General features: G+C 41.7%; 1 pseudogene; it reads right to left on the reverse strand.

The window, feature by feature from the left end:
- Positions 1 to 4907: 4907 nt before the first annotated feature.
- On the reverse strand, positions 4908 to 5366 carry LOC116470382 (small ribosomal subunit protein uS13-like; annotated as a pseudogene).
- Between the last annotated feature and the right edge of the window lie 666 nt (positions 5367 to 6032).

Consider the following 6032-nt stretch of genomic DNA (forward strand, 5'->3'; position numbering starts at 1 on the left):
AGGCACCCATCAGTAAACTCTCTGGATGTTAGTTTCTTCATTCCTCTCAAGACAAGTGAAAGTTTTCCATGACTTCTGAAATTTCTTCTAGCCAAATATTCTACGTCTTTTCAATGGAAATGAAATACAGGAGAGATCTTTCTTTTATAATGCCACATACTGTGTAATTTGGGGTTAGTTTGGTTATCTCGTTATAATTCCACTTAAGGCAACTAAAATATTCCTAATTCCAGCATGAAGATATGTATTTTTGCCTAGTGTTAAGTAATTTTAATGTATAAGCCAAGATATAAATTTAAAAATCTCCAGGAAATTTTTAGTAAATAATTATGTATTTACTACTACATAATTATGTATTAGGAAATGTATTTGATTTTTCTTTTTTCTGTTTTTTTTTTTTTTTTTTCAGACAGCGTTTTACTCTGTCACCCAGACTGTAGTGCAGTGTCAGGATTTCAGCTCACTGCAACCTCAGCCTCCTATGTTCATGCAATTCTCCTGCCTCAGCCTCCCAAGTAGCTGGAACTACAGGTATGGCCCACCACACTGGGCTAGTTTTCTGGGGTTTTTTTTGGTTTTTTTTTTTTGAGACGGAGTCTAATTCTGTCACCCAGGGAGGAGTGCAGTGGCATGATCTTGGCTCACTGCCACCTCCGCCTCCCAGAATCAAGCGATTCTCCCGCCTCAGCCTCCCGAGTAGCTGGGATTACAGGCACCTACCACCATGCCTGGCTAATTTTTGTGTTTTTAGTGGAGACAGGGTTTCACCATGTTGGCCAGACTGGTCTTGAACTCCTGACCTCAGGTGATCCACCTGCCTCTGCCTCCTGAGGTGCTGGGATTACAGGCGTGAGCCACTGCACCCGGCCAATTTTCTGTATTTTTAGTAGAGACAGGATTTCGCCATGTTGGCCAGGCTGGTCTCGAATTCCTGGCCTCAAGTGATTTGCCTGCCTCTGCCTCCTAAAGTGCTGGGATTATGGGTATGAGCCACCACACCTGGCTGGAAATATATTTGATTATACATTATAACTTGTGTGTGTGTGTGTGTGTGTGTGTGTGTGTATACACAAAACTTAGGAAACTAATTTGTAGAAACAGCATTTGAGTCTTAGTTGGTATAAGAGTTGGCTGGTACTCAGGAGCCACTGCAAAGCGACTTGCCTAATTATTTATGGTAAAGGTACTGCTGACTCTGGCTTACATAATGAAGGGAGGGAAACAGGAAGACCAGAAGGTAAGCAGAAACATTCCTTCTAAGGGAGATTGAATATTTCTGTGTTCACCTTAATGTCGTTTACTTCCATGGTAATCTCCAATTTAGTCTTAACATTAGAGTCTTTCAAGAGGAAAAAGGGACCCTGGGATATTTCTGTTCGGGACAATGCTACTCAAGTACAGAATGGAAAAGCTTGGAGAAAATGGTAGCAAAAAGTCTCTGCTAACAATCCCTCTTATTACACAGTGCGACTTCTTTCCAAAATGCCCTTGGTTCAGCTCTAATGAAATACAATGTAATAGAGTTTTGTTACCTTAGAATATAATCTATATGCCTCTTTGACACTTAGCTTTCTTGATTCAATAAAGGAGAAAAAAAAGTTCCAATTTAAAGAAAATCGATTAATGCATTAAGTTCTCTAAGGTACTATTCTTTAGCACTGTGAAGCACTAGCTTACAAAATATCATAGGAATCAAAAAGCTCTAACCAGGTAGTACTTGGAGCGTACATTCTGAAATTAGGGAAAAGTTTGTATGTTTGTCTTTCTTAATCTCCTTTCTAAACCCATGTAAAGTGATTTGGGAAGTTGAAAATGGCACACATATTTTCTTGGTCTGTCATATAAATATTGTCCTATCAAGCTCTTACAATATGCCAGGTATTGTGCAAGGTCTCCTTATGTATATTATCTTATTAATCCTTACAACAACTTTCAAAGATTAGTATTTTGTCAATTTTTTTTAGTTGGGGAAACAATGTTCACAAAAAGATTGAGCAACTGTCTCAAATCACACACCTGTCAAATTAAAACTAATCCACATCCACAATTGTCAGAATTTAAAGTCCTTGCATTTTACTGTCGCCCTACACATATCAATTAGCCTTTTATCTGACCCAAGGCTTTGTCTTCAGAAACACCCCATTAGCATAAAATTCATGCATCCCACAACAAGACTCCACAAGAACTAGACATCAGAGTGGTAAATATTGCCAGTTGGAGAGAAGAGATTAGAAGACCTGGAATTTCAGGTTCAATTGTGAGCAGCATTGAGCTCCTAAGGGAGGTCCAGATGAGAATAGGAAATTTAAAGGCAGACCACTATACACTGTTTTCACAGAAGTAAGTAAGGCTGGACTGTCAGCAGCAGCTGCTGGTACAGAGAGAAAGGTCAATGGGAGTGGACCTGCCAAAGGTGGGAGAGGCCAATGTAAACGCAGGAGAGAGGACCTGATTCCAAAGGGAAAAGTAGGTCGCAGCTCAGTGCTCTCCCAGGCTCCTTGCCCACTGGAAATGCCTCCAGTGAATGTACCTGGACTGTCTGACAGTCAGATGACGCCTCTGAAAACTGAACTAATTAATCCTTTCATGTGATGGAAGAACCTCTTCAGCTTTTCATTTCTTCAGTGTTATGAATAATAAATAATGCTCAAAACAATTAAACGGAAGTGGAAAAACTGGTTTGACTTCAAAACGTCCCTGGAAAAAAAAAAAAAAAGAAAAATGAAAAAGCAACCCAGCAGTTCACAGCCTGGGCAACATGGCAAAATCCCATCTCTAAATTTAAAATATACGCACACACACACCTATATATAACATATATGTATATATTTTTTCCTTTAAATCCCTAATGCACATTAGGCTTTTTGAATTTTAAACTTCTAATATTCATTCAATTATCAAGTCAATCAACAAACATTTATTTTACTTAGCACTAAATGCTATGTATAAACTGAGAAAATTAGAACTGGATCCATTACATTTTCAATAGTTTCCTGCTATTATGCCATTAACTATTGCTAGATCCTTCTTGGTGATGGTGACGGTTTCTAAGGTCTTTTCTTACATACATCACTCTTCATATTTTCTCAAAAAGATCATTCATTCCCTCAGCTTAAATTATCAACCCTGTGATGATTTAAATATCTATTATCATCAGTCCTACTTTCACTCATCTCTTTGCCCTTATTATTAACATCATTACAGTTATTTTACTTGGTAAATTCTCCAGTTTCTCAAAACAAATATTTCTAAAATGAACTCCTCATCCTTCCTCATATATCTAACCACATCCCTATACTTGCCCTCCTGGAATTTCTGATTTCTGTTAAAGGAACCACTCTCTTCACCTGTTCACTCCACTGCCTCAATTAGAAAGTCTGTTTTCTGTAAGAACAAGATGGTATGTGGCCCTTTTCCCTCCATTACCATTGCTACTTTCTTGATCTAGGTTTCTGTCCTGTCACACACTCCTTACTCCCTTCCAACCATTCTAAAAACCCAGAATAAGTGTCAAACTCCTCCATGAAGTTTTTTTGATCAGCCGGCCACTGGTGACTCATGCCTATAATCTCAGCACTTTGGGAGGTAGAGGCAGGAGGATCACTTGAGCCTGGTTCAAAACCAGCCTGGGGCCAGGCGCAGTGGCTCATGCCCGTAATCCCAGTACTGTGGGAGGCCAAGGCAGGCGGGTCACTTGAGGTCAGGAGTTCGAGACCAGACTGGCCAACATGGTGAAACCCCGCCTCTACTAAAAATACAAATATTAGCTAGGCATGGTGGCATGCACCTGTAATCCCAGCTACTCAGGAGGCTGAGGCAGGAGAATTACTTGAACCCAGGAGGCAAAGATTGCAGTGAGCCAAGATCATGCCACTGCACTCCAGTCTGGGTATATGGAGTGAGACACTGTGTTAAAAAACAAAACAAAACAAACAAAAACAGCCTGGGTAACAAAGCAAGACCCTATTTCAATAAATAAATACATAAAAGTTTCCTGGCCCCTTCCAACCCTTATTGATTCCTGTCACTCTGGAGTGCCCTCAGCATTCACTCTACCTCACAGCATTTGTTCTTATTTACAATCTATTGGTCTTACCTCCCCAACAAGACCATAAGCTCCTGAAAACAGGAACCATATTCGTTACTTTTTTTGTACTTCATCGCACCTCACCCTTCAACTCTCACAATGCATGGATCAAGCTGAGTACAAGACAGATGCTCAAAAAATACTTGGGCAATGATTAACACTTTGGTTACTGATATGGAGTGAATTATGTCCTCCTCAAATTTATATACTGAAGCCCTAACCCACAATGTGATTGTATCTGGAGAGAGAATCTTTAGGAGATAATTACAGTCAAATGAGTTCATACGGTAAGGCCCTAATCTGGTAGGACTATGGCTTTATTAAAAAGAGGAAGAGAGGCCGGGCACAGTGGCTCACACCTGTAATCCCAGCACTTTAGGTAGGCCAAGGTAGGTGGATCACCTGACGTCAAGAGTTCGGGACCAGCTTGGCCAACATGGTGAAACCCCGTCTCTACTAAAAATACAAAAATATTAGCCGGGTGTGGTGGCATATGCCTGTAATCCCTCCTACTCAGGAGGCTGGGGCAGGAGAATTGCTTGAACCCGGGAAGCAGAGGTTGCAGTGAGCTGAGATCGTGCCACTGCACTCTAGCCTGGGTGACAGAGTGAGACTCAATCTCAAAAAAAAAAAAAAAAAGGAAGAAAGAGAAGGAAGTCTGGCTTCTTTGTCATGTGAGGACACACCAAGAAAGTGGCAGCCTGCAAGGCAGGAAGAGGGCCCTCACTGGGGAACTGAGTCAGCCTGCACCGTTTTTTTTGTTTTGTTTTGTTTGTTTGTTTTAAGGTATATAAACTATTAACAGACAAGGCCTACAGACTTATTTCTTCTTGGATACACCCACAGCACAGCCACGGTGACCAGTGGTCTTGGTGTACTGGCCTCGGACATGAAGGCCCCAGAAGTGGCACAGCCCTCTTTGGGCCCAAATCTTCTTGGGTCACTCCAGGTCTTCACGGAGCTTGTTGTCCAGACCATTGGCTAGGGCCTGGCTATATTTTCCATCCTTTACATCCTTCTATCTGTTCAAGAACCAGCCTGGGATCTTGTACTGGTGTGGATTCTGCATCATGGTGATCACACGTTCTACCTCATCCTCAGTGAGTTCTCCCACCCTCCTGGTGAGGTCGATGTCTGCTTTCCTCAACACCACATGAGCATATCTTTGACCCACACCCTTAATGGCAGTGATGGCAAAGGCTGTTTTACACCACTCATCGATGTTGGTGCTGAGTACTCTCAAAATCTGCTGGAACTTTTCAGAGATCACTAGACACATGGCAGCAGCATAGTAGCAGCATGTAGGCCTCCTGTGGAAACAGGCTGTACCTCGATCTAGAACTTCCCAGCCTCCAGAACTGGAAGAAAATAAATTCATGTTGCTTAAGCCAACTACTCTATGGTGTTTTGTAATGACAGCCCAAGCTGATAAAGACAAGAAAGTGGGGATGCTCATGTTACCAGTGCTGCTTTTCTTCTCCTTTTACTATTAAAATTTCATCTTTGGCCAGGCATGGTGGCTCACACCTGTCATCCCAGCACTTTGGGAGGCTGAGGCAAGTAGATCACTTGAGGTCAGGAGTTCGAGACCAGCCTGACCAACATGGTGAAACCCCATCTCTACTAAAAATAAAAAGCTAGTTGGGCATGATGGTGCACACCTGTAACCCCATCTACTCGGGAGGTTGAGGCAGGAGAATCACTTGAACCCAGGAGGCAGAAGTTGTGATGAGCCAAGATTGCACCATCGCACTCCAGCCTGCGCAACAAGAACAAAACTCCATCCAAAAAAAAAAAAAAAATCAACCTTGTGAAGAAAAGGGAAGGGCAACCCTAAAAGTATTCGTTTCTGTACATGAAATAGCAACTGAGAGGATTATCAAAATTAATGAAGGTTCTTCCTGATTGCATAAGTTCTAACATAGGTGTCTCTGTCCAACTTTGT

This window comes from Hylobates moloch, unplaced genomic scaffold, assembly GCF_009828535.3.
Source record: "Hylobates moloch isolate HMO894 unplaced genomic scaffold, HMol_V3 SCAFFOLD_6, whole genome shotgun sequence".
Taxonomy (NCBI): Eukaryota; Metazoa; Chordata; class Mammalia; order Primates; family Hylobatidae; genus Hylobates; species Hylobates moloch.